Below are 19,585 nucleotides of genomic sequence, written 5' to 3'. Positions count from 1 at the left end.
GTTCTGATACACAGATTATTCCTCAGAACTCAAACATGGAGCACCTGGGTTAAGCATCTGCCTTCGGCACAGGTCATGATCCTGGGGTCCTGGGATCAAGTCCCACGTTGGACTCCCTGCTCTCTCTGCTTCTCCCGCTCCTTCTGTCCCTCCCCCTCCTTGTGCCCTCTCTCTCTCTCTCTCTCTCTCTCTCTCTAATAAATGAAGAAAATCTTAAAAAATAAAACAATGAGGCTAATGCTTAAAAAAATTTCAAACACCACTTAGAGAATTGTGTACATCTCACTGATAATTATTTAAAAAGAACAGGGACATTGGCTGTTATTTCGAAGAATTTATTTGTGAACCCAGTAAGTTCCATATACTAAAACTGAACTAAAATGAATTTATAAGGTAAGAAAATTAGATGCAGGATGAATATATTAAGTAGGATTTATGTAGTCCCATGCCAAATTGGAATATAAACTATTTTAATTGGTAAAGATAGGAGATTAAAATATTTTTTAAAGGAACATGAAAGCTTAGAATGAGGTTAGAGAAAAACGCATGTTCCTTATATTGTCTTTATGGATGAACTATAGGAATTGTGGCTGGTAGGTCAGGTGAGATTAACTGAAGCAGTTACCCCCATTGGTCACTGTGGCCTAGTCTGAGTCACAGGCCCCAAAACTTGAACTTTATATATCCTGTTAAGGGCTCAATTGTACCTCCCCTTTACCCTATACCAAATTCATATGCTGAAGCAATTACCCCCAGCAGCTCAGAATATGACTGTAATTGGGGATAGCGTCTTTGAGAGGTGAGATTAGGTAGACTCTAATCTAATTTGACTAATATCCTTATAAGAAGAAGAGATTTGGACATCAGACATGCACACAGAAGTGACTGTGTGAGGACAGAACAAGGTCACTACCTGTAAGCCAAGAGAGACCTCAGAAGAAACCAAACCCACCGACACCTTGATCCTGGGCTTCTCACATCCAGCGCTGTGAGAAAACAAGTGTCTGCAGTTCAAGCCACCTGTCTGTGGTATTTGGTTAAGGCAGCCCTAGCAAACTGATACATGCCCCCAGGTGACAGCCCTGGGGAGTTAGGATTGAAGGGGCAGGCAAGCATCATCAGTTTAATAATTTAAACTGGGAAGTATAATTGAGAAGGAGACCTGGCTCCTGAAGTCTGTTCTTTCCTTCTACGAAAATAGATGAAAGCAACTCTGTGATCAGGAGATTTGTTTTGGTGAAACCAGAGTTGTCAGTTCATTGGTGAGGGTATCTCCTTTCCAGTACTGTGCTGGACACGTTGCTGTCATCTTACCGTCGACTTTCTTTTCTTTCCTGGTACCCTGGTGACCAAGATCTCTTCTCTGTTGATGGGCTGTGCAGTCCCTGCCCACATCCCCCTCTAAGTTCTTTCTATACCGTAAGCTTTCCAGCTCTGGCCAGTTTACTGGACCAGAATGGACCCTGACTCACGGGCAGCCAGTGATAGTACTTGAAAGTTTTAATGCTTGCCATCTACCGGAGACTGTATTTAATGTATAAACAAAGTTATTTAATATTTTACATGTTTAAAACAAAATGTAATGTAAGAATTCTAATATGTTTACTCTTTAAGAATTTATTATATATTAGGAATTTCTGGTCATGAGGTTTTTCACAAGGTACCAAAGGCAAAATACTGTGACAGAACTTATTTTTGGAATGTTCTAAAAACAGTTGGTTTTATCTCAAGTTGCTAATCTTTCTGAAAAATGTGTCTGTTTTCCCTTCCCATCTGCCCATCCATCCATCCATCCATCCGTCACTAGAAAGCAACTATAAGTCTAAAATGTCTTTCCTTCTAAACTTGAAGCTAATATATTCTCTTTCAAAGACACATTTCAGGGACCCTTGGGTGGCTCAGTGATCCTAGCGCCTGCCTTTGGCCCAGCGTGTGATCCTGGAGTCCTGGGATCAAGTCCCACATCAGGCTCCCTGTGTGGGGCCTGCTTCTCCCTCTGCCTGTGTCTCTGCCTCTCTCTCTCTCAGTGTCTCTCATGAATAAATAAATAAAATCTAAAAAAAAAAAAAAGACACATTTTATTATTAAGTAAGGTCAAGGGAAAAAGTTTTGTAGGAACAGTCTTTAAAGTTTACGTTTCCTTTTCTTATTCGTTTTCCTCTAATACAGGTTTGAGTTGGGTGACCTTGCCAGCACTCTCTTGAAGAGAGAAGTGTAATTCTAGTCCAGAAGCAGGCCACATGGTAGCTTTTCATCTCTACCAGAAAGATTATAGTTTATCGTATTAAAATGCTTAGAAAACCAGATCCTTGAGCAGAAGCTAAATGACATCTGCTATTAGAGGGATCGGAAAAGAAATATGATATTTCACTTGTTATTGAAAGAATTTGAAAATGGCATTCTTAATGGCAGAAACGGTAAGTGCTTTCACTTGTTTGAGGATAAATTTATGATTTCAGTATATTATGTTTAAGTACATCTATGGGCAATTGCACTTACTAAGGAAAACTGATTTTTTTTTTATACAAAGACTTTAGGCACTGTTTAAGTTACCTATTGACTACAGCAGTTTTTGGTTCAGCTTATAGCCCATGGTGTTAACTTATATTTTATAATTATATATGTATATATAATAACAGTATCTACTACACAAGGGCCAACTTGGTTTGGGTATTTCCTAAACCCACTTGAGCTGTGTCCTCTTATGCCCAAGGGGTCTTTTGGGGGTCCTCAGGCATATAGGAAGGGGAGCTCACTCACCCTACTTCCCTTTCTTTAGATCTCTCCTCTCCCTCCCAGGGAAGCTGCTCAAGGGCATTCTCGGCAGTGATCATGGCCCAAGCCCACTCTGTGCAAGACTGCCAAAGCAGGGGGAAACCCAAGAAAGAGAGGCTGCTGTTCTGGCCACTCTACCTGCAAGATTCCTCCTGTACTCAATTGGTTCTCTGGACTTACTCTTTTGTACCTCCATTTTGAGCTTTAAAAGATTCTATAAGATTCTAGCCCTATATTGTTTTTCTGCCAGGTAAATAAAATACAGCATAGCAGGACCTATTATTTACACTAAAGGAATAGTATGTGTATTTTTTTAGATTTTCTTTTTTACTTATTAGAGAGAGAGATAAGGAGGAAGAGACAGGCAGGCTCTGTGCTTAGCAGAGAGCCTGACATAGGAGAGCCATCTCACAACTCTTGAGAGCCAAAATCAAGAGTTGGATGCTCAACTGACTGAACCACCCAGGCACCGCAATCCTTTTTATTTTTATTTTTATTCTTATTAATTAATTAATTAATTTATTAAAAAAGATTTTATTTATTCATGAAAGACACACAGAGGCAGACACAGGCAGAGGGAAAAGCAGGCTCCATGCAAGGAGCCTGATGCAGGACTCAATCCCAGGACCCTGGGATCATGATCTGAGCCAAAGGCAGACACTCAACCACTGAGCCACAGGCATCCTCCACAATCCTTTTTAAATATGTCTTGGTGATCATTCCATATCCACCCTCAGAGATCCAGTTCATTCTTTTTAATGACTGCATTGTATTCATCTTATGGAATTAACACATGGAATTCCATGGTATGGAATTGATGAACATTTAGAGTTTCCCTTTCTTATCAATAAGGCCAAAGTGAACACTCTTGGACATATATTTTTGACCTTGGGAAAGAATATATTTGTAGTATAAATTTCAAGTAGAATTGCTTGGTCAAGTGGTAGGGGATTCTTAGAATTTACTAGATATTGCCAAATTTCCCTGCAAATAAATTGTACCCATTTTACACTCCCAGTAACCATATACAATCGTGCCTATTTCTCCTTATCACCAGAAACACTGATTCTGGTAATTAATTTTCAATGTCATTCTTCTACTTTCTCATTTTATTTTTTTTCCTTCAGGCTGTATGACAACCCTCATTCAAGCTCTTTTTAGAAGTCTTCACTCACTTCATTGACTTCAGCTACCACATACGTTCTGACAATCCCAAATCTAAATCTCTGCCCTCACCCGAGTTATGTATGACAAGTTACCTGCTGAGCATTCTCATCTGGTTGTCACACTTTTTGAACTTAACACATACAAAACCAAGTACTATTTCTTCTTCACATCCCTTCCCCCAACCCTGCTTGTATTCCTCCTCTGTGCCTGCTCTTGATTCATGCTGCCATCTACCCACATTCAGGCCTTGGGGAAGCTATGGCAGCTGACTACACTCATGGGCTTCAGAACAAGACTAAGTGTATGTGAACTCTGCCACTCACCAGTAATTTGGCTGTGGGCAATTTCTTAACCTTTGTGTGCCTCATAATGTCCTCATCTGAAAATGAAAATAATACTTAATGTTTCATAGGGTTGTGATGAGGATTCAATGAATTAATATATGCCATGTGCTTAAAACAGTGGCTGTTACATGATAAATCCTATATAATGGCTATTTATATATTTTAGCTGCCCCTATCTAATTATCAAGTCCTATAGATTTTAACTCAAACATTTTCTGAAATCACCCTCTTTTGTCTCATGCCCCAGATGCTGCTCTAATTCAAGCTTTTAGTATGGTTTACTGGGATGATTGTGATGGCCTAATTGCTCTCCTTGCTTCTTGCCCTTTTTCTTTATAGCAAATGTTATGTTTCTAAAACCCAGAACTGATTTTTCCTCCTCCTCCTCCTCCTCCTCCTCCTCCTCCTCCTCCTTCTTCTTCTTTTTTTTTTTTAAAGATTTTATTTATTTATTCATGATAGAGAGAGAGAGAGAGAGAGAGAGAGAGGCAGAGACACAGGCAGAGGGAGAAGCAGGCTCCATGCAGGGAGCCTGACATGGGATTCGATCCCGGGTCTCCAGGATCACGCCCTGGCCCAAAGGCAGGAGCTAAACCGCTGCGCCACCCAGGGATCCCTCTTCTTCTTCTTCTTCTTCTTCTTCTTCTTCTTCTTCTTCTTCTTTCTTCTTTCTTCTTTCTTCTTTCTTCTTTCTTCTTTCTTCTTCTTCTTCTTCTTCCTTCTTCTTCCTTCTTTCTTTCCTTCTTCTTTTTTTTTTTTTTATTCTCTCCTGGGCCTCAATTCTTTTGCCTGCAGGGCACTGTAGTTCCACTTTTTCTAAGAAAGGCTTTTCGCTGAACCATGTGGCTCCCAACAGGAGCATCCATTTCTTTTATGGTCTGCCAGTCTCAGTCACAGTTGTTGAGACCAGGCAGGCATGTAACTCAGGCTGGCCCGGTTAGAACCCATTGCTGGATCTTTCAAGCTGTAACCGTGGAAACAGAAGCAGTCTTCCTTCCATATTGTACCCGAGAAGACAACGAAGTTTGAGGACTACAGACAATTACATTTCCTGTCCTGTGTAGAAAGACAACAGGGAGCTGAAGAGATGGAAGAGACAGGTAGTTTCTTGGCTTTTAACTTCCTGCTTCCAGCTGACCCACAGTCCATGTGTACCATGATCTTTCTTATGTTACATGAGTCTTCTAATGAATCCCCACCCCCTTTTTTGTGAGCTGTATTTCTGACCCTTGCAACACTTATCACAATCACTAGGGCTTCATATTCTGATTTTTATCTTAAAAATTATAATAAACTTGTAATTTCACCACAAATTCAAGGAATAAAAATAATGGGGATATTGGTAGAGTTGCAAATGTAGATGTGAGAAAGCAAAAACTAGGAAATGCTTGGTACTCACTGCTAGGCCTTGGAATTGTCCTGTTGAACATAAACAACCTTATAAAGCACCAACATCAAACTAGGCCACTCTGCGACTGATGAAGTGAGACAAGAAAAACAAGCCCTTCTCCCCCTCACAGGCTTGTCTAAGTATGATAGAAACAAGGTCAGTCTGCAAAAATATGAAACCTTCCCCTAACATGACTGACTGCTTCTTTATCAATTATTATCTTTGGCCTTGCTTTATTCCCCCTGTTTTATAAATAAGATTAACCAAGATATCCAATCACAAAATTGCCCCCACTTCCGGACACTTCCTTGAGCCTTACCAAAAATCTCCTAATAGAATCCTGTAAGTCCTTTTCGAAATACCTTCTTTCTCAGCCACCCACAGTTTCTGGGGTCTATGTTCTCTCACTGCAGTGAGCAAGAGGCCCAGCTTGTTTAAACAGGTAAGTTCAGGGTGGTCTTTGGCTGGAGGACATTGACACATGGAACTTTTAAGTCAGTTTTTTTGTTGAAGGGTTTTTCATTAGATTTAACCAAAAGATCCTGAAGTATATTTTGGATAGTCTTCGAGGAGCTCCCCGTGTATAATTAGTTATAATGACTGATAAACTGTAGGCTTTGATTTTCAATTACATGTTATAGAAGAATCATAAAAGATAAGACAAAATGAAAGCACATCTCATGAAAGACATTTGTACTGCAATCTAAGTTAGCACTTTGCTTCAGAACCAGAAAATAATGTTAATATTTCTACTGCATTAACCAAGGACTCTCCTAGAAATGTAAAAGCTATAGTATTAATGCATTTTGATTAAAACCTGAAGGTGGCAGTAAATTCCTAGAAAACTTAGGCACTTAGTTTAGAATTTGTATTTTTTCTTCTAATTATTCAAAATCGTATAGTAGACTGAAGTTGCATTTAATTCTATTGCGTACTAATTAAGGGATCTTCAGGAATAAGATGAAGTTCTAAACAAGGATTATATTGTTATTACTGTTTACCCACTGAAAAGAAGTCACCATGTAAAAGGCTTAGGAATATTGCAATGGATTATATGCTTTAGAGTTACTATAGAAACAAAGTATATAATTAAACAAAAGGAAACACTACAACTTTTAATACAGTTCAAAGTCCTCTGAAGGGATGTGGCATTAAATAGATAGCTTCTATTTGTCTATTAAATTTATAACCCTGTGGTTAAGCATTTGCTCCACACATTCCCGATTTTATCCTCAACATTCTTAAAATAGAATTTTGTATGGTTGTGTTTTTACCCAAGATCTACTTATAATCAATAGACTCTCTAGACTTATTAATCAGGAATGGCCTAACTGATAACTTAATACAGAAAATTTACAAAGAGCTAATTAATAAATATTAATTCATATTGGAAAATGACTTTATTGATCTTTTATATAAAGATCTAAAACTAGATTGTTTCATAGTCTCTTCTCTTGAAGGTAAACCCTGTCACTGGTATATTGAGTTATACCCAAAGTTATTGTGAAGTTTTAATGATCTCAGTACATAGGCATGAGATTATTAGAGCTTTGAAAATTAGGAACCATAAAATTTCTATGATCCTTTTAGAAGAAAGCAAAGCAAGTACTGTATACATTAGTGTGTAAATATACAAAATAGTTAATTTTGGTGAGCAAGATAAGTGATGTTGGTATTTTAAATATCTTCCTACAGGGATCCCTGGGTGGCGCAGCGGTTTGGCGCCTGCCTTTGGCCCAGGGCGCGATCCTGGAGACCCGGGATCGAATCCCACATCAGGCTCCCGGTGCATGGAGCCTGTTTCTCCCTCCGCCTGTGTCTCTGCCTCTCTCTCTCTCTCTGTGACTATCATAAATAAATAAAAAATTAAAAAAAAAAAAAATAAAAAATAAATAAATATCTTCCTACAATTATGCTAATACATGAGTAACTACCAGTTTAGAAATTACTAAAATGGATTATTTGAATTTTCAAGACATTATTTTATTCTTCCATTTAATTTAACTTTATTTTTTAAGACTGTACTATAGTAATAAATTATTAACCACGGTAAATGTAAATTTAATTTTATAAATCCAAGAATTTATCTTTATTCTTTTTTAATCTCTTTTAGGCCGTTAGAAATTTCACATAATGACTGAAAGAGGATTAGTCATGAGTTTGTTGGTTTTGACCAGGGAAAAATGTAAAGTTAGAAGCATAGACATACAGCGTATATTTATTCCAGAAATACACCTTGTTCATAATAAAAATGTCCCAATTATTTATTTTTATTTTTATTTTTTTATTCATTTATGATAGTCACAGAGAGAGAGAGAGAGAGGCAGAGACATAGGCAGAGGGAGAAGCAGGCTCCATGCACCAGGAGCCCAATGTGGGATTCGATCCCGGGTCTCCAGGATCGTGCCCTGGGCCAAAGGCAGGCGCCAAACCGCTGCGCCACCCAGGGATCCCTGTCCCAATTATTTTTAATATAACAGTTCTCAACAATGATAAATAACTAGTCTATTTCTTCTTCAAATAGTGTTTAGATTTGTTTTTAATAATTGAAAACTTGTAGAAACAAAATAGAACAAAACTGTAGACTTTGTATAATTTAGGGATATTTTAACTTATAAGTTAAATAGTGCTTGAATTCCATTTTGTTAGTTGGAGAAAACAATAGTAAATATAAATATAACTCCCTATGTGTGATCACCTTCTTGCAAATATGGACCAGTGAAATCTGCAGTAGCTCATAATTCTTGATTAGTGGTGGTTAATACTGGCTGCCAGCAGAGGGCACTTTGAGGTTTATCTGTCAGAATTCCAACACTTTGGCTGAGGAATATGGACTATTTGCCTTCAAACTGATTTCCTAAGAGTGAAGATATTTCTAATATTTCTTTATTCTCTATGTTTTCTTGTCTAATTTTACAAACCCCTAGACTGTCTGGCAGGGGATGAGAAGGCTATCTAAAAAAACAGCTGCAGTTCCCAACTGACTGCATGAGCAGATGTGTAAGAGCTGGTCCTATGGGGTGAGATTTAAGGGAGGTAGGAAACTCTGTGCATTTTTTCTCCCAGCCCCTTTCAAACTCCATCATCACTACCAGCAGTTCTCCCCTAGAGATCTGTATAGGGCCCAGAAATAAAAGCATGTGGTTTAAAACAGTCTAGTTTAGTCAATAAAAAAATGAACACCAAATGAAAAGAGGAAGCCCAAGGGGGGAATCAGTGCTGAAGTAGCCTTACAGGCAGTGGTTTTCACACTTTTTGACAGAGATACACGTCTTGATACATTCATGTGTGTGTATACACACATGTACAGCACATGCATATAAAACAAAAATATCTTGAAACAGTATTTACCCTTACAATGTATGAAAGATATATATAATTGTCTTTTTTTTCAAATGGGCTCTACACCCAATGTGGGGCTTGAACTCAGGACCCTATGATCAAGAGTTGGATGCTCCTCCAACTGACTCAGCCAGGCGTCCTGAGCTACATTTAATTTTTAAATACTTAAATATAGGAAAAAATAAATTCTAACAGAGTTTTTCAAGGAAACTGATAAACTTGTTTTGGAAATAAATGTGGAAGAACAAAAAAAAATTGAGCAGGATAGAGACAGCAGAGATGAAGAAAAGGGAAGGGTCAGACTGAAGTGGGGTATGGCAGTGAAACCAAGAAAAGCTCAGAAAACAAGCTACCTTATTATTGAGCACCATACAAAAATAATTAAAGAGGGAACTCTGTGATGTTAGAGAACGTTTCCTGTACTTTGCTTAGTATAGATGCCCAGGAAAACCATTTTTATATAAAAATAAAAAGTATGAAAGTCAAATCTCATACAAAATTATTATAATAAGAGAAAAGAGAAAAAGAAGTAGACTAATGTTCCTCCGCTAGAAAGACATGCCCACAATACAGATAAAAATAATGATCTACTGTGCTCACTCAGGCAGCACAGACACTAAAATTGGAATGACATATGGAGAAAATTAGCATGGCTCCTACACGAGGCTGACATGCACATTCACAAAACAGTCCATATTTAAAAACAAAATAACTATGATCTATTTAAAAATAACTAAAAGATGTTAAGAAAATGTTACAAGACATGAAAAAATAAAATACATTAGTTTTCCCTTATTCACGGTTTCATGGTCTGTGGTTTCAGTTACCCATAGTCACCTGCGATGGGGAAGCAGATGATCCTCCTTCTGGCATATCATCAGAAGGTCAGTAGTCTCCTAACACTGCATCACAATGCCTACATCATTCACCTAACTTCATCTCATCATGCAGACATTTTATCATCTCACGTCATCATAAGAATGGAGAGTATAGTCCAATATTTTGAGAGACAGAAACCACGTTCACACAACTTTCATTAGAGTATATTGTTATAATTTTTCATTATTAGTTATTGCTGTTAATCTCTTAGTGTACCTAACTGTAAATTAAACTTTATCATAGGTATGTTTGTATAGGAAAGAATATAATATATAGATATGATGGTACAGTCTGTGGTTTCAGGCATCCACTGGGGATCTTGGAACAGATTCTGTACAGCTAAGGGGTATCTACTATATATCATAATTAGAAAAACTCAGAAATGAGGCATCAGAACTCGGCAAAGGACAAAAAATTTTTAAAAAAATCATTTCAAAAGTGAAGACTAAACAAGAAGGAACACAAGAGTGAATAAACCCATCACATATTCCCTTTAAAAGAAACAGAAAGTGAAAAGAGGAAAATTAAAAAACAAAAAATCAATTAAATATAGGATTGAAGAGATTCAAGCAGACGAGGAGGTAACAAATACTTGGATGGACAAAGAAGATTGGTTATATGGATTATGGCACCCTTGAAAAAGAAAGCCAAAGCAAAGAAACAGAACAAACACTAATTAAGAAAATTTTCCTGAAATAAAAAATATTTGAGTTTCACATTAAAAGCATAACTGAGGATATTGCATCAGAAGGACCAGTGACAAGACACATTCTAGTAAAATTACTGAGCTTAAAGGAAAAGGAACAAATTGGGGAACTAGGAAAAAAGAGCATGTAACTTACAAGAAAATTAGGGTATCCCTGGATTTTTTTGACAAAATGCTTCATCCCAGGAGAAAATGAATTAGCATATTGAAGATATTTAAGGAAATAAGTTTGAGCCAAGAATTTTATATTCAGTAAGACTAACTTCAGAGATAAAGGGCACAAATTGTTGCCAACAAATAAGAACTCAGGGAGCATTATTCCAGTGAATCCTTCCTAAGGAATCTACAAGAGAATGATCTTCACACAATCAAAAATGACTAGAGAGACATCAAAATAATGACTGATGAAGATGAAATATATGGTTAACATAAACTTCAAATTAAAACACTTCATTTTTCAGCGTATATCTACAACTTCAGTGTGAGATGCTATTTCTTAGAAAGTCTACTACCAGTTTTTAAAATTATCTCACCAATAATTGTGTCACAAAAATCCGACTTGAATAAATGCATGATTCTGATCTGTTTCAGCAAAGAAGTCACTCATGTCATTGAATTAGATTCCTTTTTTTAGAAATATTTTATTTATTTATTTATTGAGTAAGTGAGTGAGCATGAGTAAGAGGAGGGGTAAAGGGTGAGGGACAGAAAGAATCTCAAGCAGACTCCCACAGAGTAGGGAGCCCAATGCAGGACAATCACACAACTCTGACATCATGACTTGAAATCATGAATTCAAGAGTCTTGATCATGAAATCAAGAGTTGGACACTCTACCCACTCAGCCACTCAGGCGCCCTGAATGAAATTCCTTTTAACATGAGTGTTGGTTGCTATTTTTGTTTCTGTAAATAAGTAAGACAAATGTGAAACAATTAAGATGCATAAGAGAAGTTCACTCATTTATCAATGACAGCAAGTGACCTCTTTGATGAATTGGGTAATAGTTTTCAGATAGTTTCTCATTTTTGGGGTGCTATTCAAAATGGCTACAAACACTATATCCTTCTAAGTTTAATTTGCATTATTAACCTTTTTTTGCACCACTTTTTAAAGTCTGGACAATCATAAAAAACAAATCAAGTCCTAATTTGTATCATTTACCAATTTCTGTGGTGTGAATATTCCCACTATGGCTGATTTCAGGCAACCAAAGTGATATCACTGAATGCAGAGTTGAGAAGCCTTGTGCAATACTTACCATTACAAATAGTAATATAGAGTTTCCACCATGCAGATATAACACATGTAAACAATCTGAAAAGCCTAGCTAGTCGTAGCATGTAGCAAAGTAATTAGGAACTGATGAGTTTTGATATTTTCTACCTTTACTTTAATATATGTAGTGGTTAAGTTTATATAACTTAATATTAAAAACCAACTTGCAAAGTTCCTAAAACTTTAGTAATTGACCGGTATGAGCTGGTATGAGCTGGTTCTAGCACACCACTGGGTAAGAGGGAGAAAGTGTAGTATGTAATGGTCTGACAAAGTAAATGGAGTATAACTATCTTAAGCATAGAAGAGTGAGTGAATTTTTAAAATGTTTTCAGTAACCATATTGGTGGTAATATTAGTATTTATTATTCGAGACTGTGTGTGTATTATGAGATAAAATAAGTGAGTACTTATGAGATATTAATTTTATCAACCTATATGTTCTTGACAACCAGAATTTTCATATGGAAAAGAGATACAAAGATAATAGAAAAGAGGCTACATAAATCTTGAGTTGCAACTGGAACTCTCAATCTGGATGCAACAAATATTTTACATAGGTTTCTTAATTCTGTCTGCTGAACAGACCTGAAAGCAGTGATCAACCAGCAACAATAAGCATCCTTTGTGCCCAGATTGTGGTACAATCTATAATTCTTATTATAATTTTCATTAAAAGAAACCAGAGCTTCTTTTTTTTTTTTGAAACCAGAGCTTCTTAAAAAAATGGTCAAATCTAAGAGTTGAGCAAGAAATGAACAAAACTAGCCAAGAATGTCCTATATTACCAGATAGAAAGAAAACTATCAAATACTACTAGAATGTCAAATGATTCAGGATCCAGCTTTAAAGGGCTCCTGGTAGTCAAAGGTGGGACAATTGGAGTTCAATAATAACAATTATTACAATAGATTGAAGCCCATCAAGATATTTATTTTTTTACATTTAAAAAAAGATTTTATTTATTTATTCATGAGAGACACAGAGAGAGAGAGAGGGGGGGGCAGAGACGCAACACAGGCAGAGGGAGAAGCAGGCTGGAGCCTGGATGCAGGGAGCCTGACATGGGACTCAATCCCTGGTCTCCAGGGTCACACCGTGGGCTGAAGCCCGCGCTAAACTGCTGAGCCACCGGGGCTGCCCCCATCAAAATATTTAAATTGCAGAGTTCATAATGATTATATGTGAGTGTGTAATTTTTGGAAATGACAAAGAAACAATTCCTTATCTTGAAAACTGATGGATAAAGGAAAGGAGTCCAACATCTATCCTGCTTTCTTATATGAATTGCACAACTTGGTGATAAAAGAGTAGATGAGCATGTTAATATAAAGGTAATCCAACAAACAAAATGATAGAATTTGCATATCACCATTTGGCAATTTCTAATAAATGGCTATACGCACAAAAAATCATTGACTTTTAAGTTCATAAAATAGATAATCAGAATTATATGCCTCTTATGGTTCTGAACTAGAGTCTGATCCAGTCTCTGGATCCAACTGACAATTTACAGAAATTCAGAGGACAGAAGAAAATCTTGAGTTTTATTAAGAACATGCAATCAGCAAAGTCCAGTCTGTGGGAAACTCTACAAGTGAAATGAAAGGGATTGAAAAACTTACAGAGGAGGAGATACTTAAAAGATGTTATAAATTTTTTTAAACCAGCCAAGACCAACTGATAGTGTGATGGGATGCATGTTTGGGTGACAAAACTATTTTTACAAAGCAAGGAATTGATTGTTATAAAAGCCAGATGGTGGTTATTTATGTGAGAAGAAGGGTTGTAACTAGGATGGAACACATCGAAGCAGCTTCTAGAGCTGCTGGCAAGACCTACTTCTTGACTAGGGTGATGTTTGCCTTATGATAATTTCTTGGGTTATACATTTGTTTTATATGATTTTTATGTCTTCACATTTTATTTTACAATAAAATGGTTCTAAAAAATTATTTCCAGGTGGATTTTGGGTTTGCACCAACATACTCAACCATGTTATCTATGAACCAGGCTTCAATTTTTTTCTTCCTCTAAGGAACATCTACTAGGCCACACATGTGAGCTGAGAGAGGTGTTGGTACAACAGAGGCAGGCCAAGTGGGCAACATGTTTGTGTTATTTATCTGTGCCCTCTGTATCTGCTTAGTCCTTTCTCTCTTCCCTGCCCCAGCTTACTTATACTGTATGCAATTCCTGTTGAATAGCTCTGGTCACATAGTCACTTACTGTCCCATGGTCAGGTGCTCAGTCTCTACTAAGGCCCAATAGCAAGTCAGAAGCTGCATTTAAAATGATATATAAATTTCTGCTGTTATTCCAGAATAGTCAGGCAAGTTATTTGAGACTTGCCAGAGACTGCAAAGCATCCTTGTCTACCACAAACACTTTGAGCACACAGTATTTGCTGGATTGTAACCTATATACCAGGACTGTTTGTAGCACAGACTAAGACTGCCACAGACCCCTCCCTTACTCTTAACTGACAGCATTTGGAGTCATCTGAGCAATGGTTGTATTCTCAAATGTGTACGTGGTCTCCAAAATCTGAACATTGCTACTATTCATTGTGCCTTTCTTAATAGGAGATGCAAGATTCAGTAAGGTGTTCTTTATCTTAGATAGTACATCTCAGGGTGACCCCTTAATCCAGTCTCACTTAGTATGGTAACTTTATTAATGGGGCAGTTCCTCCAGTCACTTCATGGTCATCTTCCACTTTCTAATGCACATATTCCTGATCAGAACATTTAGAGTACTTGCCCCCCCCCAATCATCTGAATTGATTAATAAAATGCCCCAATATAACTGACCAGCATAGTATTCTGTGTAATGTCCAAGCAATGAAAATTCTTTTGACCTATATTGAAATGGAGAGCAGGAGAATTAAGTCAGCCAATACAATCTTGGGACAAGACCATGAATGTGTAATGTCTGGTACAAGTGAGTGTTGAATTGCTCTGATCTTTTTTTCCTGGTAAGGATTTAAAAGACTACCTTTGCCAGATTAATGGCTACATGCCACATGCCAGAGTCTGTCAGTCTGTTCCATTAAACACAGCCCACATCAAAATCACAGCACAGCAGCTGTGACTGGGGCTATCACTAGGTTCAGTTTACAGCAGCCTACTGTCCTGCCATGATCTGTATGAGTTTTGCTAATACTGTACCTGAACGTTAAAGGGATATGATGAGGACTACTACACTATTTTACTTTTTTTTTAGAAACAGAGAGAGCACAAAAGGGCTTGTGTGGGGGCCAGGGGGAGACGGAGGGAGAGAGAATCTTAAGCAGGCTCTATGAGCCTGATGCGGAGCTCCCCACCCCCAATCCCTCCCTACTTGATGGCACCTGGGGCTGAATCTCAGGACCCTGAGCCAAAATCAAGAGTCAGACGAGGATTACCAGACTGAGCTACCCAGGCACTCCTCTCCCTTATATTTTAAGGATATCATTACTCTGACATTTCATCCAGGATATAGTATTAATTTTAGTTTACTAATAATTTACTGATGAATTATTCTGAATCTTAATTTTCAAGTTCTATGTATGATGTTTGTGTTGCTATGAACAAAATCTACAGTAGACATCTTAAGGACTAATAAGTTTCTAAATTTATTGCAATACTGTAAGATATAATGAAATTTTATAAAAGTAAAGGTACAGTTTAAATCTGTTGGTTGATTTATATAAATAATTGAACACACAATATTCCACAATTCTAGAGGAGTATTTTTTTTTTGGGGGGGGGGGAGCACTATGAATGATTTTCTCTTTTGCACATATTTTGCTACAACTGTCAAGGTTCTCCAGAGAAAGAGAACCAATAGGATTTATGTTGGAAAAGATTTATTATAAGGAGCTAGCTCACTTCATTACGGAAGCTGAGAAGTCCAACCATCTGCAAACTGGAGATCCAAGAAAACTAATGGTGGAATCCTGTCACCAGAGGTGGGTTCTTGGGCCCCAAATAATAGAAACTACCAACTGGGTCCTAAAGGCAAGAGGACATGCAGGGCTCCGGCTCCAGCTAAATGGAGACACAATACCAATTTAAAGTACTTTACACAGCCTGCGGCAACATCAGTAAGACTCTACCTTTATCCCATTCCAGTCCAATATGCTAATGAGGGAAAGAGAAAAAAGTACTTCGTCCTCATTGGTTGGTAGGGCCTCATTTTGATTGGTTGGAAGGGCTTGGCCTTGATTGATTGGAAGGACCTATCCTGATTGGTTGATATTGGCAGGCAACTCAGGCAGCTCATTGGTGTTTTTTTGGAGCCAGGTCTCTTAAGTTCTCTTTGCATATGGTGCTGCAACCTGGTTGTTCTCTGTGAGAGGAAGGTTTGATGGTGACAGGCAACAGAAAGCGCTCCAGGTACATAGTTTTTCACTTACGGCTTGTTCCTATAGTCCCTGTCTCAGGCACAGGCTAAATCCAAAGGCCCTGAGAAACGGGGACAGATGGCATAAAGACTATTCCAAGGGCAGGGGAAGACTGTTCCAACTTAAGAGGCAGGAAGTAAAAAGGGGCAAATCCCTTTCCCCCGTGCATTTTGTTCTATTTACGCCCTCAATGGATTGCATGATGCCCACCCACATTGAGGAGTTCAAACTACTTTTCTGAGTCCACCAGTTCAAATGCAAATCTCATCTGGAAACTATCACATATACACTCAGGAATAATGTTTAATCTGGGCACCCTTTGGTGCATAAAATTAATCATCACAGGCAGGTAACTGTGTCTATTTTTTCCTTCTTTGGTAATTTGAATCGTTTCTAAATGAATTATTAAGTTTGAGGGTGTTAAAAAGTGTACATATATTATTAGAAATTGAGATGTTTATTTGGATTTTGTAGATTTGTTAAAATATTTAAAGAAAACATTTATTACTAGGTCTTGCATATAAGTGTTTCTTTGTAAAAATAAAGCAGTTTAGGGACGCCTAGGTGGTTCAGTTGGTTAGGCGTCTGCCTTCAGCTCAGGTCATGATCCTGGGGTCCTGGGAACTAGCTGCATGTTTGGCTCCCTGCTAGGTGGAGAGTCTGCTTCTCCCTCTCCCTCTGCTGCTCCCCTTGCTTGTACTTGCTTTTGTCAAAGAAATAAATCTTAAAAAAAAAACAAAAACCCATAAAGTAGTTTAGAGGTACTTAGCTGGCTCAGTTGGTGGAACACATGACTCGATGTCGGTGTTGTAAATTTGAGCACCACATTGCATGTAGAGATTACTTTAAAAATAGAAATCTTTTTTTTTAAATGAAGTAGTTTAATAAAGTCTAAGATTACTTATTATTGCAGTGAATATTATTCTTTTAGAGATTTATTTTACAGAGTGCATGCATGTGAGTGGGGGGAGGGGCAGAAGGAGAGAGAATCTCAGACTCTATACAGAGCATAGAACCTGACTCGAAGCCTCTATCCCAGGACCCCAGGATCATGACCTGAGCTGAAATTAAGAGTCCCATGCTCAAGCAACTGAGCCACCCAGATGCCCCTTAATATTATTACTTATTTATTTATTTATTTATTTATTTATTTATTTATTTATTTATTTTTAAATATTTATTTATTTATGATAGAGAGAGAGAGAAGCAGAGACACAGGCAGAGGGAGAAGCAGGCTCCATGCACCAGGAGCCCGACGTGGGATTCGATCCCGGGTCTCCAGGATCGCGCCCTGGGCCAAAGGCAGGCGCCAAACGGCTGCGCCACCCAGGGATCCCATATTATTACTTTTTAAATCTCCAGATCCAGCACTTGAACTTGAATACAGCTCTGTAATTTTTATTTTTTTTACTTTATAATTGTTTTCTTCTAATAATAAAACCATCCTTTTAAAGAAAAATTTGTACCAGTTCTGCCATAGTGTTACAATGATTATACTAGAGAAATCTCACATTTCCTAATATCCCTTCTAGAAAGCTTACTGGAAGTCTGTAATGAAACATTTAAAAGTCTTGAAAATCCTAATACTTTTTTGCTAACAGCAGAAAAAATGCTTTCTTAGTTCTTCTCATAACCAACTGTGAATTCTGTTAATATAAAATTAAACTGGGAACATTCAACAGTAATTCTCACATTAAGGTGATCAGATTGAACATTAGATCACAGAAATCAAGAACGATGCTAACAGACAAAAGATTGAATGACTCTTTCTTAGCTATTGTATTTATCACATGTGCTCCACTATCTTTCAGACCAATGATGGTAGTTGGCTGCAGTGGTTGTTGCAATATGCACATTTCTTGCTAAGGATTCTTGTTTTGTCTCTGATATTTTCTATTCTACTGTGATAGCTGGTTTCTAAGATGGATCCCAGTGCTCTCAACTGGTGTTTACATCCTTGTGTAGTCCTCTCTCACCCTCACTGTGATTGAGCTGTGTAGCCAAGTTGGGTATTACCAAATGATGGTGTGTGACTTCTGAGGCTTGGTCATAAAAGACATTGTAGTTTCTCCCTTGCTGTCTCTTGGATCACTCACTTTGGGAGAAGCTGGCTACTGTGTCATGAAGACACCCAAGCAGCCCTATGGAGGGTCCACATGATGAGCGTAAGACATTCTGATCGTAAGGCACCTTGTCAAACTTGTGAGTGAGCTGTCATTTCAAGAATGTTACATAAATGAAATCATATGGTATGTAATTTCTGGTTTGGCTTTTTAAACTCAGCATAATACCCTGGCATGGGACCACAGCCTTTTCTGTGTCATTTAGCTGGAGTAGAGTGGTAATTATCTAGAAGTTTTCTGTCTTGCTAGACTGTCTCTTTCCTGGTACTTTGCCTGTAGGGGGCAGATTTTTGTGGGTTTTTTTCTGGCCTGCATCCATAGACGATAACAGGTTACCACCTTCTTCAACTCCAATTCTGAGAATATAGGAGACAAACAAAACAGAAACAAAACTCCAGGGAACTAACTATCATGTTAATTCCTCAGATCCTAAGTCCTTTAGCCAATCTGCATGTCTTTTCCACTTTACGGTGTCTTATGTTTGTTTTATATGTTTTCAGTTGTAGTTCATGGAAGAAATAGGGAAAATTATACCTGCTCCATCTATTAAGAAGTGGAAGTCCCCAGGGCTGCCTCTTCACTACATGAAAGGAAAATATTTTTTATGATGTAGATTTATACTTTTTTGTTTTTGTGGTTTGAATATTTTAGTTGCAGGAGAGAACACATTGGTCTTTATTCATTTGTCCAACTTGTATTATTCAGTTAAAACAAATAGAAATAAACTAGCTCTTTGGATTGTCTGTGTTACTTATGGTTGTTTTTATACCTGTTTGGATGGATTGAGGGAAGTGCAGCAGAGAGTCTGGAGGATCATGAGCAAACAGTCTTGCTCTGGCTCCTAAGGTATTTTTAGGAGCCTCATACTCATCAGAAACCTCTTCTACCCCTGAATTCTCTCCCCTAAGTCTTATAAAATGTTTTCTAATTGACAAATTCAACATGGGCTCAATTGTCTAAGTAAACACACAGTGAATGACAGACAGTTCCTATATTCCTTCACCTTGTTTCATGCTGCCCCTTATGAATGACTGTCTGGTTTGGGGAACTCAGCAATACAGTACTGACAGCTTTCTGTAATTCCAAGTAAAGCCCTCAGGTTCATTTTGAATGGTGGACAGACAGGAATGGATGTTTGAATTAGCACAGAGCCAAAATTGAACCAGGATTCATTCTTCACACAGGGTGTAGAGAA

At 37.7% G+C, this 19,585-nt stretch overlaps 1 protein-coding gene and 1 non-coding gene across 2 annotated transcripts in view; both read left to right on the top strand.

Moving 5' to 3' along the window:
• The window catches only part of BRMS1L (BRMS1 like transcriptional repressor), a 69,462-nt gene that overhangs the window by 31,416 nt on the left and 18,461 nt on the right, over positions 1 to 19,585 (top strand). The gene's annotated exons all lie outside the window — the stretch shown is intronic.
• LOC121494011 lies at positions 9,611 to 9,719 on the top strand. Its single transcript, XR_005988658.1, has one exon. It is a non-coding gene; the product is annotated as a U6 spliceosomal RNA (small nuclear RNA).

The sequence above is a fragment of the Vulpes lagopus genome, chromosome 6 (assembly GCF_018345385.1).
Source record: "Vulpes lagopus strain Blue_001 chromosome 6, ASM1834538v1, whole genome shotgun sequence".
NCBI lineage: Eukaryota > Metazoa > Chordata > Mammalia > Carnivora > Canidae > Vulpes > Vulpes lagopus.
Note: the sequence above shows the minus strand (reverse complement) of the source record. Positions and strands in the feature narration are given on the sequence as shown.